Source organism: Macrobrachium rosenbergii, chromosome 48, assembly GCF_040412425.1.
Source record: "Macrobrachium rosenbergii isolate ZJJX-2024 chromosome 48, ASM4041242v1, whole genome shotgun sequence".
Taxonomy (NCBI): Eukaryota; Metazoa; Arthropoda; class Malacostraca; order Decapoda; family Palaemonidae; genus Macrobrachium; species Macrobrachium rosenbergii.
In genome coordinates this window covers 51,840,362-51,858,137 of record NC_089788.1, presented here as the reverse complement: position 1 = coordinate 51,858,137, position 17,776 = coordinate 51,840,362, and the positions used below count along the sequence as shown (strand labels likewise).

Genomic DNA, 17,776 nt, shown 5'->3' with positions numbered 1-17,776 from the left:
CTGATTCCTTTTGTTCTCTTCTCACTTCACTAATTAACTTCTATAGCTTTTTCCTCATAAAGTGTCACTCATTATCTAAAAACAATTCTTCTTGGTTAATCTAGTTAATCTATAGGTCAGACTTAGTAGTCTTGGTAAAAAGTATTCTATATGCTTCTTCATAACAAGTTCCACTGACCTTACCTCCTAGAATAGCAGCAAGGCATTCAATCTAGATAAAATTTCTGCATGATTCTTAAAAAAAAACTCTTATTGCAATACTCTAGCACTTTAATCTAAACATTCTATTATCTACTCTCTTAAATACAAAATTCCTTTTAAAATTTCAGGTATGCAAAATTAATACAAATTGTCTTTAAATGACCAACTACTTTAAATGGCTAAATCTATTTCTATAATAATCATATGCTATATTTTATCCCTTATTTCAGCCTTATACTGGATTTAATCATCCATATCATGGCTATCTTACTTATAAAAAGAGGCGGCATTTGTTTCCTTACTAACAATATTAATTCAGTTTACTTTTTCAGTGACCAAGTGCTTGCCTCTACTTTGGATCCCTGTAAGTATCTTCCTGGTAAAATTGGTGTTACTGTATTATCTCTTGTTAAGGTAATTCCTTTACCACCTTCCAGGCCAATACTGTAGTGGGGGGACAAATGTTGCAAAATGAGGGTTCATGCAATCGAGCTGTCTAAAGCAATTTTGTTGTTGAATCTGTTGATTTAGGCTCTTAGAAGCTCAAAAGTGGATGTTGGCATTTTTTTTTTGCATCTCAACTTCCATATTTGGCAGGCTGCTAAGTTCAATCCCAGTCCCCATAAGGTGAAAATTACACTTTATCGAATATGGTTGTCTTATATATCATTTGAAAGCTAATGATGAGCTGATCATTTTTTATGTAGGAACTATGGCTAAATTTTTCATGGTTCTTGAGTTATTCATAATTTCTTTCTCGAATTTACGGCTGAAAAAATGGCTGAAAATAAGATTGTAAAACAAATTCTTCTTTCCTTGTGTAGACAGAGCAATTTCACAATAAGTTATAAGTAAGCATAACAATCTCCTCAATAAATTAAGTCAATCAGAAATATTCAGCAGCTTATAAGTTCAATAATCAATTGGATAACCAAGCGAAGTTTCTGCAAGATTACATGAGAATGTATCAAATACTTCTCCTATTCATGCGAGCTACTCGTCAAAGTAATTGGACTTTGCATTTATTGTCATTGGAACCAATGATAACTTACTTTTTTGCACACGATATTCAAAACTGTGCTAGAACAATGCCTGCATACTTAGCTCAAATGCATGCCACAAAAGTATATCATCCTGATATCTGGGATTTTTGTTTGATGGCAACTTCAGTGTAAACAAAGGTGGATCATCTTTCAGTTCTACTGGAGCAGATCATGGCACTGAGCAAGAAAATCAAGCACTGAAAGTTGTTCATAATGTAAAGGGACTATTGCTCAATAAGGTAGCTCTCCATTATTTTAGTTTTGTTGCCCCAGAGTTGAACAGGACGTACCTTACATTACCAACTGACCAGTACAATTAACATGTGAACCTTCAACAATGTTTCTAAACTGATTAATAAACTAGAAGCTAATGATTTATCTTTTTGTGAATCAGAGGTGGTTTACAACATAACGACCAAAACAGTCTTGGGAGAAAGCTAAAGAAGATATTTTGAGTCAAGGGCAGACTGGCTATGACATGTACAATCAATTTATGGAAGAGCAAACATTTGGAGGCAAGAATGTTTGGGATAGAATGAAAAAGAGGAAACTGCTCACCTCTGACTCATGCACTTGAAAATGCAAGACCAAAATAAAAGGGACTGTTTTAGTCTTAAAAGAGGATATATCATTAATGCAAAGGATTCTAGTCATCTCACAGAAAAGAGCAGAACTGGACTTGGCAAAATTGATGGGAGATTATGAGTTCTCAGTCATTCCACGCTCACTATTCAGCAATAATGGTAAGCCTTATTCCAGTGCAGACAAAAGCAAGTTGATGCATCTTATTGAAGAGAGAGCTCAAGGGACTGAGGTACAGATAAACTTGACATAAACTCACTCTATAAAACAATTCATAATCACTGATGGTATAGCTGTCTTGAATAAAACCAACATTACAGTGACATTAAGACATGTGTAGACCTAAATCAGTCTTCACAAGCAAAGTACTTTTTGAAAGCTTTGCATTTGGCAACGTACGACTAGTACTTCATCAGTAAAAAGAAGGATCATTAAAAGAGCACACCAGAGACAAAGGTATTGATGGGAAATCTGTTTGTTATATTGTGAAAGAGCCAACACCACTGGCAGGGGTTAAAATGAAAACCTCGTCTCATAATCAAACAAAAGCAGATTTGACTGCTTATTTGGCTGATTTCCGTACCAAAGCTTTAGCTGACCACAACAAGAATTATGCTGTTGTGTATGATACAATATGTGTCTCTAATATACCAGAGTATCCCAGATCATTTGCGCACCTACAACCAAAAAGAAGTTGACACTCTAATCTTGATGCAGGCAAAACATGTTACTGATGTAGATCCTTTCACAGAACTCGGCATTCTGTCACCTGATACCGATGTGTTTCTGCTGTTGATTCACTTTCATCCTAAACTTTGTACCACCACAACATTTACAACATGCACTGGTGCAAACATTCGCAATATCAGTATTCATAAAGTATATGAGGCACGTAAAATAAGTCTAATCCTTCGGGCCAGCGCTAGGAGAGCTGTTAATCAGCTCAGTGGTCTGGTTAAACTGTATACGTAACTTAACCTGGGCCTGATCATGCAAAAGCTACCAATGGTTTACATGTTTTCACTGGATGTGATCAGATAGGCCGTTTCTACGGCAAGTCTAAAAAGGCATGCTATTGCATATTCTCTGATTATAATGTCAAAGATTTGCAGCCCTTCATCCAGCTTGGTTCATGCCTTGAGAAAGATTTCACTAATCAAAATTGTGACAAATTTCTTCTTCAGTTGTATTGCAAGTCGCAAACCGATGTAGTCACTGACATTCCTCTCCTTCGATACCATCTCTTCAGCAAATACCATAAGAGTGCTGAAGAACTCCCACCAACAAAAGGAGCACTTTATCAGAGAATATTACGCTGTCATTATGTCACCTATATCTTGAAACAAACTCTTGAGCCCACACTTTGCTTACCGGAACCTACTCATTATGGATGGTTTATATCATCAGACAGGAAATTGATGGCAAATGCCACAATGTTCCAGCTCCAGCTTCTCTAACTGAGCTCACAATGTGCAGCTGTAAAACCAATTGTAGTACCAACAGATGCAAATGCAGAAAGCACAACTTGGTTTGTACAGATGTTTGTAAATATGAAGGGTATGGAAATGAGTACCAGGATCAATATATGGACAAAGAGACCATTTTAAGTGATGATTATTAACTTACTCATATCATTTGGTACAGGTATTATCCTACTTGCAATCTCCGGCCGACTGAGGAAGAGTTAGAGGAATTTATTTCTGGTGATAGGAATTCATTTCTTGCTATAATGTGGTTCGGATTCCACAATAAGCTGTAGGTCCCGTTGCTAAGTAACCAACTGGTTCCTGGCCACATAAAATAAGTCTAATCCTTCGGACCAGCCCTAGGAGAGCTGTTAATCAGCTCAGTGGTCTGGTAAAACTAAGGTATACTTAACTTTACAATGGGGTTAGGTTCCAAAAAACCCATTGTTTTTTAGAAAAAACTTAACTCAAATATAAGTTAGCCTACACTAGGATATTCAGTACCATCTACACATATATGTAGCCTAGCCTACACTACATATATGGTATAGCAATTATTAATGTTAGCTAATTCTGGAGGTTCATGCTGAATGACTTATGATAATTCAGTACAAAGAGAAATTGAATAAAAAACAGAATTAACTTAGCCTACACTATGGTATATAGTATACATACCGTATACGGTAGCCTAGCCTACATTATACTGTACTGTACAGGCAGTCCCCGGTTAATGGCGGGCTCGGTTAACAGCCATCCAGTTTTATGGGGCTTGTCTAGCGAAGAAAATCGGTAATTTTCGGCACCGAAAATCGCCGATTTCTGCTTATCGGTGCCGATAATTGGGTATTGGCGCCGATACATACCTAACAGAGGCACCGATAACCCCCGAAAATTGCAGAAAAAGCACCGAAATCACCGATTTTCGGTTATCATCACACCCTCAGAAACGGAACCCTGCCGATAACCGGGGACTGCCTGTACTCTATACAGTATTCACATATTAATATCACACTATACAAACATCAACATAACGAATATGCATCTCTTCCATGGATCTTGTAAAAAGTTATGCTTTACTTCACTGTATTCAATAATATTGTATGTATTTTCATACGCCGTATTTAACTCAGTTCAGGTGCTTTTCTTGCTTCTAGTTAGCATAAATGAATCTCTAGATACTTTATTTATATGGGGCAAGGTTATTTTTTGTTATACAAAGTTTTTTTAAGTCGAAATATAACTTAAATACGTCTCGTTGTGAAATTAACTTAGCTATTTTTTTCTTAATAGGTGACATTGGCCATTTGGGGGCGTTTGTTTTGTGTAAAAAAACCAGGATTCCGTTCACTATTTTCACTTGATTTCATCATAATATGAGCTTTACGTATTTATCATTTATTGGCATAAAAATAGCAGTAATGTGTTCTTTCATACCCAGTAGTTTTGATTAAAATATTTTCTCTCCAATTTTAATTATGGTCGAGTTTCATCCATGTTGCTGATGCACGATAATTTACAGTCATTAGCAGCTTGAACATCGTTTTCTCAGCTTCAGCTACAACTTGCAGCTTAAATTTAGCAGTATATTTACTTGCCCATCTTTTATCCATACCAAATAAGGGTATAATTTAAAAATATATTAGTCCTATTCTACTTAACTTCATTTGTAAAGTAACTACGGCAACTGTGTATTACCATACAATGTTTGAAATACAAGCAAAAGGGCTGCTATCTGATTCAGTGATAAGCAAAACAACAGTTTCTCGGTTGGTTGTTTATGGCTAAACGCATTTGCGAAGAGTATAACGTTACTAACAATACTTTTATCATTCTCTTTTACTTTTTAACTTGATGGGATAAAGAGAGGGAGGAAAAGAAGGTGGTCTATTGTAATTTGGTCTGTCTCGCTGCCTGATGTACGCTGCTGTCTGCGCCTGCGCGAAATTTAAAAATATTTTATAAATATTGTCATATCAGTATTAATTGCTTACCCCATGGCAAAATCAAATTACTCTAAGGCGAATTATTGTAACTTGAGCACTACCTGAGTATTTTAATAACTTTATCACAAAAAGTGCATTTAGTCATGAAAATGAGATGAAAATACAGTAATTAGTGAATATTTCTCAGCGAAAAATATTGTGAATGGGTGAATTTTCAGCGAATAATGTGTATATATGTTCCACAGACAAATCCGTGAATAGGCGAGTCCACAAGTTGAGACTGGGAATACGGGGGTTTATTGTATGTGTTCTTTTATGTCCAACAGTTTTGATTAAAATACTTTTCTCTCCAATTTTATTTACGGTCGAGGTTCATCCATGTTGCTGATGCACGACAATTTATAGTCATTAGCAGTTTGAACATTGTTTTCTCAGCTTCAGCTACAACTTGCAGTTTAAATTTAGCTGTATATTTCCTTGCCAATCTTTCCTCCATAGTAAATAAGGGTACACCGTAATGTAAAAATATATCAGTCCTATTCTACTTAACATCATTTGTACTATAACTACGGTAATTGTTTACCACTGTACGATGGTTGAAATAGAAGCAAAACAGCTGTTATCTGATTCGGCTGCTATTAGGAAAACAGCAGTTTCTTGTTCAGTTGTTTATGGCTGTACGCATTTACGCAAGAGTATAACATTACTAGCAATACTTTTATCATTCACTTTTACTTTTTTAACTAGAAGATGGGATAAAGAGATGGAGGAAAAGAAGTTGGACTATTGTAATTTGGTCTCTCTCGCTGCCTGCGCCCACACGAAATTTTAAAATATTTTCTAAATTTTGTTGTATCAGTATTAATTGCTAACCCATCGCAAAATCGAATTACAGTAAACCCCCCGTATTCGCGTTCTCACGATTCATGGACTCACCTATTTGCGGATTTCTCTATGGAACATACCGCAAATGGGCACTTTTCCGTGAATAATATCCATTATTCACGGAAAATTTGCCCATTTGTGGTATTTTTCACTGAGAAATATTCACTAATTACTGTATTCTCATATTTTCATGACTAAATGCACTTTTTGTGATAAAACTATTAAAATAGTCAGGTATAAGCATTTTTAGAGGGTTTTTTATGTTTGAGCTTTTAGGTTTTTTTTTGTGTTTGAACTATCAAAATAGGCAGTTCTAAGTGTTTTTAAAGGGGTTTTAAATACTGCATTCGTGGATTTTGGCTATTCGTGGGGGGTGTGGTAGCATCCCCCATGAATACTGGGGGGTTCACTATATCGTAAGGTGAATTATCGTAACTCAAGCACTACTAGTATATCTTTGCACAACCTATATAATACTTTCCAAAGAGACAGTTGCTTTTTCAGGCTATAAATATGTTCAAAGCTAAGAGGAAACTTATCTAATCCATTACTACTCCTCAGAAAATGTATAACATGACTATATTTGGATAAGTGAAAATTTTAGAATACCGGGCTCTGGACTAAATTTGTAATTGTTGGCAAATTTGGTAAAAGTTGTCGAAAAAATGTCAACAACTATTTTTGTACTATTCTGTGTCAAAATTGATTAAATCAATCAAAAAATCACTTTAGACAGCTTGATCATACAAAATGACAATTGGCCCCCTACTACAACGTTACTTACAAGACTGCTAAACCGAGTGCTTTATTCTTCCTTCTGCCACTAGCAGAACTCTCTGTACTTCCCTTTTCTTTAACTCTCAAATTCTGTCTTCCTTAAGTGGAGATAATAAAACTCTTTATCTCTCATCCTTTATAAGAACTGTGCCAAATAAATTCTTCTTGCCCGAAAAGAAAAATTTAGACAAATGAACAAGAAAAAATTCCAAGGGATAATGTATAAATTTCCTACACCATTCAGCTGGTAATAGATATTTACTAATAGTGTCATTTGCCAATTTGATTACTGTTAGCCTCAATTAATAAATGGAATTTCCTTTTCAGTTACAGCTTTTGGTTTTCTCTATGCCTTTTTGGTTAACTTACAACAGGCAAATGATCCTCTGTTTACAAATTCACTTCTTCCCTACATCAGTATCCCCTAGAAACATACTACTTCCTAAAGTGAAAAGTGTTTACTGTTCAAAATGAGCAAGGAGTATGCAAAATATCATAGCAATTTTATTTGTAATCATAAAAAGCTCAATACTTAATGCAATATATGCAGAAACAACATATAACATTTTAAATTCAAAATTTACTTTATCATATAAATCCATTACTTATGATAGCCCATCTTTATGATTAACTAATTATCCAAACACTTCAATTCTTTCATGGGAAAACAATTTGTAAATATGTCGAGCATACAGGTATGTCAGCATGTGTTGCATGGATTCTTGGGGCCTGGGAGCCAACTGGGTCATTCTTTATGTAAGCTGATAAAGTAGCTGCAAGAAAAAGAGGGGTAGGGAGACGGATTCTCCATATTATAAGTAACTAATTCATACACAAAAAGTTTATTTTCTATTTTAAAAATTCAGAAGTGGTTCATACAAAAATAATTTTTATAAGAGCCTAATTGTAATTTAGGGAGGAAGCAAGCTTCTAAAAACCCCAAGATTGGCTGACCGACAATTAGGGATCCATTTTTTTTGGCCTTTTGGATCAAATAAAATAAAAGAATAATTTACTCTACAAGTGAAGAGGGATTAAGAGTAACTATTAATTACTGCCACAAGGTAATCTCAGGAGTGACTGAGGTTGCAGAGAACAGCACTTAGCCATTATGAATGACAAAGAGGCAAATAACACTGGAACTTATGTCTTGAAGATGCCATAATGAAAACAATGAACGATGTTTAAGTAAAAGATGATGATGAAGCTTCAAATCTTGGAACCTCAACCAAAGCAGTGCTACCAAAAGACTCGAGGAGTAAGAATTCAACCACTTTCAATTTACATCTCGAAGATCAAAACCCATGAACACTGTTTGGTACCACAAAGTACCTGCCACTCATATGAAACAAGCCCTCAAGGGCCACTGACTTTAAATTCAAGCTTCCAAAGAATATGGTGTTGAATAGGAAGAAGTAAGAGAAAGTAAAGGGAAATACTGAAAGAAGAGATATCACTTATTAAAATAGATAAAAAAAATTAATAAAATGCAATGAGAATAGTATTAGGGTAGTAATGCATTGCATCTTCTCTTGAACTTCTGAAGTTCCAACTGCACGACATCCTCTGAGAGGCTGTTCCACAATCCAAAGGTGTGAGGAATAAAGGATCACTGGAACTGAGAAGTAGGGCAGTAAGCCACATTTACTGCATATTCATGCTGTTGTTCAGTGAATCTCGTTGCTCTTGGAAGATATAGGGGATCAAGGATTGACTGTGAATGTAAAAGATCTCTGTTGGAATACAACTCATGAAAAAATGATAAACATGAGACCATCCATTGATGGTTCAAGTCATAACTGCTACTATTAGGATACAAAAACCTACCACCATGAACCACTCTATCTCTATCATAGTTGATGAGACCTTTCATTTTATAGCAATGTTTCGCTTGATGTTTCTTCACTAATTTCCATTCCTCACGTGATATCTATCTAGCTTTTCCCATATCTTTCCTTTTGTTTTCTGGGATATTCCAACATTTTTGCTACTATCCCTATCCTTCTTTTTTGGAAGATGGTAGTCATGGTTTATATTTATGAGCTGCATAAAAGTGGGAATAGAATGCTTTCACATTGTCTATTTTCATTTGATAAAATATTATCTGTAGGATAGCTTTATGGCACAAGCTACCTATTACATGGCATACACATTTACATCCTTGCTATTTCATCATCACTTCTTTCATCTGATTCTTTTGAAATAAATTAAATACATCTTGTCATATTGTCTATTTTCAAATGAAAATAGATGCTATGAAAGCATTCTATTCCCACTTTTATGCAACTCATAAATATAAGCCATGGCTACCATCTTCCAAAAAAGAAGGATAGGGATAGTAGCAAAAATGTAGGAATATCTCAGAACACAATAGAGAAGATATGGGAAAAGCTAGATAGATATCACGTGAGGAATGGAAATTAGTGGAGAAACATCAAGCAAAACATTGCTATGATATAAAATGAAAGGTCTCACCAACTAAAAGGAACATGATCATTTATCTTTTATAGAAAATTCTTCAGTGAGTATCATTTGAAAGTATAAAAGTCCTAGCATCAGCTGATGCTTCTTTAACCTCCATGTAACTTCACAAAATAGTGTTTTCATTTCCATGTTTTGAGTAGATTCACGAATTTTTAAATGATGATAATGGCATTTCTTTCTTGCTTAACGAAACGAATCCCAGTTGGCTAACGTGAATGGTCACAACTGAAGTAGCGTGAATCCAAAACCAAACTTAGGTCACTGACTTGGGTGAGTTACATAATTTACACGTGCCAATGCAATACAGGCGGTCCCCGGTTTACGACGGGGGTTCCGTTCTTGCGCCGCGTCGTAACCCGAAAATCGTCGTAAGCCGGAAAATCGTCGAAAATCGTCAAAAATCATAAGAAAACCTTACTTTTAATGCTCTGGGTGCATTGAAAACGATGTAAACTGCATTATTATTGAGTTTTACATCAAAAAAACCTTCAAATTATGATTATTCTGCTGTTTTGGGGCCATATTTCTTCCGTCGGATCGGCGTACGACGCGTCGTAACCCCGGAACATGCGTCGTAAGCCGGGAAATAATTTCTGATGAATATATTTGAAAAGCGTCGTAACCTCGGAACGTCGTAAGCCGGAACCGTCGTAAACCGGGGACTGCCTGTACTTCATAATTTCCATACTCATTAGTATTATTATTTGTCATAACATATATCTGAGAGAGAAAACAGCCAATAAATAAGTTTAGATACATGCTTCCAGTAATTATCTGAAATACAATGATGTTCTTTGGACTTGCTGCATTAAGCCACATATCACCAACCTGCCAAGGCATCTCCAACTTGGAGAGAGAGAGAGAGAGAGAGAGAGAGAGAGAGAGAGAACAGTATTATCAGAAGGGCAGTGAACTATTGTTGGGGTTAAAGTGGTGCCAATAATGTCAACATCAAACCTATATAAGTTCAGATCTTCTCTAACACCTGTCTCACAAAAACCATCAAAGGGACAGCATAAAAAGGCTGTCACAAGAATACATTTGCATGAGTGCATCTATCTTCTAATCTGCTGGATCCTCAAGCAAGGAGCAAATAGAGCAAAAAAGTATTATGATGAGGCTTGTTATGAATAAATCTACCCATGGGTTTCCCACAGCTGCTAAAGGACCATGCATGCTTCTGGATGGAATGACCATCCTGGGGGATGAACTTGATCCTTTCTGTTGAGGCTATCTCTGATCATGTTACTCCTTGGGACAAACTTTGGAATGACCTCTACTCTGCTGGAATCTGCCCAATAGATCTTGCCTTCTAGGTAACAAAGATTCTGTTTTCACATTGTCTGCTACCACCTAAACTATCTTGCCTCTGATGTGATGAGTAAAGGTTAAGAGACCCAAAAATAATGCCTTAAGTTCTGAAGCTCTTTCTCTGAAGAAATCAAGTTCTGGCAGCCTGGAAATATATCAGGTGAGCTTCCCATCCTAGTGTTGATGCATCTGTGAAGACAAGAACCTCTGGAGTAGGAATAACTAACACTTTTTTCTTGATGTTTGCAAATCATGACACCAATGCAAACCCCTTGGGACACTGTTCAAAATAATATAAATTTTCATAATAAAATTTCTTATTTGGACACTTACCTACTTTTACATTAAATTCAATCTCCTGTACCGATAGGCAAGTCGGCATTCAAACAAAAAAGTAGAAGATCGCTTGGCTGACATGGAAGACTGTCTAGTTCACCTGTTTCTTCACCAATGTGTTTGAACGTTTTAAGCTATAAACAGAATTCTCCTTGACAGCCCACAAAGATGTGGGGAAGCTGGGTGGGATATCAATTTAACAGTAGGTAAGTATCCACATATATTTGATTATGAAAATTTATGTTATCTGAGATGAACCTTACCTACTGTTAAATTAGCTGATTCCCACATTGAGAGAAGGACGGTGGGTAGTGCGGCTAGACAAAATTCTGCTCAGCCAATTGAGCCTAAGAGCTTCTTGTACGAAACCCGAAAACATTCTTACCTGATCTGGAATCCTCTCCGGGTAATATTGCCACCAGAAGGTGGATTCCATTCAGGGTGCAAGGCCCTCATGCGTGTGCAGCTAAGAGTAGCCTTGAGAAGAAAACCGCTTCTTTTTCAGCCAGCATCGAAAAACCGGCAAGATTGGACTCCTGTGTCTGGGTCCAAAAGCCCTATAAAACAAATCACTAAAAATAAATACAGTACCTTTACGATACAAAGGTATGCTCCTATACAAAATATGTACCTTCATGCTCCCCCAAAGTATTAAAACCCAGGATCTAAAACAAACAGCATATAGGATTGCTCTTTCTTTGGTTCAGAAAAAGACTACCCACTACTAGTAGCGGACTAAGGGCTTTACTGTTTTCAAACACGATTCTGCATACTTATGGTTGTGAGCGGGCAAAACCAAATTGCACTTCTACTGCGCCGCATTAATCCCATCATCAAGCGACAAATTGTCATAACACTAAATGAAGTTGCAAGAGCTCTCGCATTATGAATGTTTACCTTCAATAAAGGTAATAGATATGGAGCTAGTTCTCATGCACTAGCCTAACCTAGTATGTCATCAAGAACCTCATGTTCTTTGACAAAGATGTTCTAGGTTTCTAAAACCACAAAACAAAAAGTGAACTTTGCCTCTTCCAGGCTTAACCTTTGACAAAGACATCTAGGTTTTCTAAAACTACAAAACACATGGTTAACTTTGCCTCCTCCAAGCTTAACCTTTGACCAAGGTGTTTTAGGTTTCTAAAATCACAAAACAAAAGGATAACTGCCTCTTCCAAGCTTAACCAAGTAAGTAACTTTAACTGCCTCAACAGGAGAGAGAAGTGTTTCCTCTTCTTCCCCAGCAGAGGTTAAATTGGAATTCTTACAGTTCTCTGAAAAACTTAGCCTTAACATCATTCTCAGCTCTAAGGCAAAATGATAAAATAGCATTCCCTTTACAACAGCCTTAAGGAGAAAGCTTGTAATAAATTTACTCTTTTAACTGCTGATAGTGCTAAATAAAAGGTTTCATAGTAAATAAATCAATGGAACTCATCCCAGAGGCTCAAAAGAATCTGCAGATAAAATTTAGATCTGCACCTAAATTCCAGTGAGAAACTGATACTGAGTTGAAGGGGCTTCAATCTTAACTGGTCTTAACACCTTAAGGTGCTGCTCATCAACCAGATCTAACTACACATAATGCAATACCAGGGAAAGTATGGAACAGTAACCTTGAAAATAGACAATGAAAAAGTCTTATTATATCAAAGAAAGCAGAGAAAATTTAATGTCTACAAGGTTCCAAGTGTTGAAAATTCCTCTACAACGGCACTCTGAGCAATACACAAACTGCTGCGCCTGACACAAGGCCACAGTTGTTTTCCACTTGATTAAGGATAGAACTCAAGATGCCTTTGAAATTCCCTCATTGGGAAGAGACAGTCGAGTATCTACATGTGGTTAAGAGTGAAATACAGTTAGTGGAAGTGCATGGAATTCCATAGTTTGAGTCAATTTCCCCTTAACAGAAGAGTAAGAGAGACTTTGACCTAGAGAGCTATAAAAAAAAAAAAAAAAAAAAAAAAAAAAAAAAAAAAAAACATTTGCTCTGAGGTTACTACAGCTCTACAGGAGTCCCCAAGAAATTCTTGAACTTGAAATTGATCAATACTTCCTTAGAGTAGATAGAAGGGGAAGGCCTATGAGTGTGAATCAGGCCAAACTTAAGAAAACACATCCACTGCTCAAGCCTGAGGGCCCTCAAAGGAGTAGTAATCTTTCTGAATCCCCAACTGCCAAAAACACTGTCCTTCAGCAGCATGAATCATCAAACAAATATCATGTTGTTAATTTCACTCAAAGAAGCAAACTTTCCACTATGAGTTTGTTTCTGACCAGGGATAAACCTGCTAGGCCATCTTCAATGGTCTTTACATTGCCCTGGTATCTAGTAAGTTTATCAGGTGTAGTGTTGACCATTCCATGTTGTATATAAGTGTAATAACACTAGTCAAAATTCTTTGTTTCGTGGTACATGACAAGAGAGGAAAAAACAAAACCTGGCCGTAAGTTTAAGAATAAAATGGTCAACTCTTGGTTACAGGGTCCCTCCTACAGAACCTGGTGATAATGATGGTCCTGAATTACTTGCAAATTTAATGAACATTAGCGCTAAGTTGTAAACTCTTATGCTGAGAATTGTACTCTAATTGAGCCTGATTATTCTGACAAAATCCCCAGTGAGGCCATGTTTCCTAACAAAGAAAGCCCTTACCACTTGGCAAGCTTCCTTCAGGGCTAAAATTCTTCATGAAGCAAGTGCTATTCGCTTTCTGACAGTCAAGCCTGCAAATTCAAGTATCACTGCCACATCACTAGATAAGAATGAGGAGGAGTTAGGGAATTTGACTGAAAATCATAATGCACAGAGACTGAGCCAGGCGAAGCAACAGATCTTTGGCCTTTGGAATACTGTCAAAAGAATTGGCCAACTGGAACCAGTGACTCAGTAGAAAAGATTTCTAGCTCCTATAAATCAACACCATCCATAGGTAACAAATTCCCTGTGAATACTTATAGAGGCACTGTACATGAGCCCAAACAAAGCACCCTGACCAACAATACCTCCTCTGTAAATACACCTTGAAGGAACTTGCATGACTGAGGATGTACTGATATGAGAAAATGTCTTCTGCAAGCCCACCAAAACATCTGATAGTTCTATTTGGAAAGTCACTGAAACCACGCTGGAAAAACCAAAAGCATGGGGACAGACATGTATAGTTATTCAGTCTCAATGTGTTCACTAATGGTCGCCAATCTCCCAGTTGTTTAAGGACCTGAGAAAAAAGTCAAATAAAAACCCAGTGAATTACCTCCTAGTCCATTTCAATCATTCTAATTTACAACCTCCTACTACAGAATAGGAGACTGAATCAGTGGAGGGTAACCTAAAAGGAATCATAACTCTCCTTCACTGCCTCCACACATGTGGTTCTGCTCCTAAGTCTCTCTAAGCATGCCACAAGGCTCGCAACTGGCCATCTACCAAAACCTGAAGGCTGAACTTATCCCCGAAAGGTATAAAACAAGACTTGTACCCATATATCCTCCCTTATCACCTTCACCTGTGCAGCATAAGCCTTTACTACAGATAAGAGCATAAGCATTCTCATTTCTTCAAAACTGAGTTAGTACAAGCATGAAAACACTAGCCTGCAGTATTAGAAATGAATTAAAAACTAACGCTCTTCCTCGCTAAACTCCAGGTGGTGCCAAAAACCCTTAAAGCTGGCTTCACAAACTCTCTAAGCTGGCGCCAAAAACACACTAAGCTGGCACCAAAAAATGCGCTGAGTTTGCGCCTCAACCTCTCTAAGCTGACACAGAGAAGAGGCAAAATATTGAGCAAAAGTTTAATAAAAGATGAAAACTTCAACAACCTAAACTGAGACTGTTTCAGCATGTCCAAAGCACTTGTCAGTCTCAAGTTCGTCTCTTTACAGGAACGAGAAAAGAAAACCGAATCTTCTACTGAAGACTGTTTAAGCGTCTGTATCGCAAGAGGCAGTGCTCTGTAACTTCATAAAAAACCAGAAGACGAGAAAACTTACGAAATGCATGCTAATAAAGGAGAAAGCTTGGGTATTCTACTCCAAATACTTAAAAGGACGCCAAATTACATGAAGGCAACCGAGGCCTATTCTCTAGGTGGTCTCTTTCCTCAACTAAATTAGGATACAGCGAACCGCAATGCTCCAGCAAATGCCGAAAGACTGAAGGAGATTCTTCTGAATCAAGATCTTCTTCCGCTAACTGAGGAGACATGGCAACAGGAGCCGACTCCTCGCTAAGCAAATCTGACCCAAAAGGAAGAGAAAACTGCAGGAACATTAGCCTGCCGCTGTTACCCAGAGGAGACACAAGGCAGCAAAGCCGAAGATGAGGCGCAAGCAGCGCTACCATTCATCGAAGAAAATGGGGATTGTAGGGGAGGGTAGGGAGAAGAAGAGGCTACACCTACCCGAATCACCTCCTCCAAACGCAACTCGATGGGTTGCAGAAGTATCCCAACTGACAAGTCATTAGTACTAAGGCAGCCAGAATAGCATCTAGCTTGGAAACCACCAAAGAATCAGAAACCATTCTGATGAGAAGAAGAAACATTAACAAAGACAGAAGAAGATGATTCACCAAAAGCTGAAGAAACAGCATGTAAAGAGCAAACAGCAGCAGTTAGAGAAATAGTTGAAAAAGACCTTGACTGAGATGTAGCAAAAGACGAATTAAGAGTAACAACAGAGTCAACATAACTGAGCTTTGACAACTTGCTACAGGAATACTATCACTAACAATGTCTACATCTACCTTCTTACTCTTATAAGTGTAAACAATTTCAAAACTATTCACGGAAGATGACAAGGTTGAAATTTTATGCAATGATGAGATTTAGACTGAAAGGGAGAAGTAGGTATTGGAGAGCACAGAGCCCCACCACCCCGAGAACCGACTCATTCCCTGTAGCTGACTCTTTTACAAAGTCCCACTATCGCAGGGCAGTCCAAGGCTCAGGCTATGAACAGGAGAGGGCACCAACACCTTACTTCTAACAGGGTAACATAAAAAATAACGCATACTATGGGGGGATTCGGAATGGTTCCGTGTCATGAACTCACTTAAACTTGTAATAGAACCTAAAATACGGTTAACGTTTTGTTCTAATTTCTCGATACGCTTTCCCTGAAACGAAAGGGGAGCAGAAGGCGGAGCTACAAGAGAAGTCTCAATACTAACACTATCAACAGAGAACCATAGAGAGGGCCGACTTCCTATGTGCATTGTAATTTGGCCGCCATTTTGATTGTGTGTAACTGGAGCCGCAGTGGCAGCAACGTTTTATAAATGAACATGCTCTGAGTGCACTGCAACCCACTGTAGGCCCAACAATTTGTCTTTATGCTGGAACACAACAAACTGCTAATGTTTATTTATTTGACAGCTGTTATGATTGTTCATTTTATGGGCGTATATCAGAAAATAAGAGTACAAATAGGCCTATATAAGTATGTAACAGTAAGAGGACCACTCAGATACATCACAGCCAAATGTGACTAGATCAGCAGAACAGACTTTGCTCCAAATAATACCTATTTAGTTAATTCCTTAGTGGGATAAAAATTTTATTCCTCTCAGATATTCTTACAGACATGTGTGTGGTATATTTATAAACAAAAATAACCCATAAACGTTTAAACAGTTTTATTCAAAGTTCTGTAAAATAACATAAAAATAACCCTTGGAAAAATGTTTGGACAATTTTATTCAAAGTTTTGTAAAATAAAATAATACATATTTTCAAACATTAAGGCTACGTAAAATTACCTGTGAAAGGACTGCATCTGGAAAAGTAATTTTGTACTTCAATGTCATTAAATGATGGCAGATATAATAGGCCCTAAGAGAAGAACATGCTAGCAAAATGTCAAGCCTTCGCAAATACCATGCCTTAGCAAAATATGCACAAAATGCTATGCTTGTGCACAACCTATTGGAAATAGGTAGTATTTAATTACTAATCATGTACCACCACCAAAGGCATCAACACATACACATAACACACATTGTTTAGCATTAAAATCACCACCAGTCCACCACCAAAAGCATTAACACACGCCAAGCTTAATCGAGTTAGACAGGGCTATACTTATCTGTCAGTGTGAGGACCTGTTAACAAAATGCTCATTGGATTAATATGAATTCATTTATGGGAAATTTTCAACAGTTCTCTGTTTTTACGTAATTTCTTTTCTTTGGATGCTTTATTCTTGATTTTCAATTGATATCTTAGTCTCATTGTAACATACAATTGCTTCATAAACTGTACACTGAGAACAATAATGAATAGTACATAGCTGTAACCAAGCTGCTTACAAGGAGATGGGCTGATACACTAATGTGCACACCTCGTGTTTTCCTTTGGAAAAGAGTAGAAGGCCACTTCTTTTTTGTTTTTGTATACTTTGTAGTTATTGGCAGAACACTCTGTTCCTTTTGATCCAGAGGTCTTCTTGGTGTGGCCTGTGTCCTGTAAATGATCCATGGAGAGATAATTTGGTGCAGACTCGGCTGCAGTGACAGAATGATGCGTCTTTAGCAACCTCCAGTTACACACAATCAAAATGGCCGCCGGCGCTCAGCCAATTACAATGCAGCACATAGGAAGTTGGCCCTCTCTATGGTTCTCTCTGACTATCAAAATGTCTAGCCTGAGTAGGGATAGCTACAGGTTTAAGTCCTGACCTAACTAATTGCTTTCACAATCTATCAGCTTCCCTTCTTTCCCTATATCTGACATATTTAAGCA

At 37.3% G+C, this 17,776-nt stretch overlaps 1 protein-coding gene across 7 annotated transcripts in view; it reads right to left on the bottom strand.

Moving 5' to 3' along the window:
* Positions 1–17,776, bottom strand: part of LOC136831375 (focadhesin) — a 459,396-nt gene that overhangs the window by 62,268 nt on the left and 379,352 nt on the right. The gene's annotated exons all lie outside the window — the stretch shown is intronic.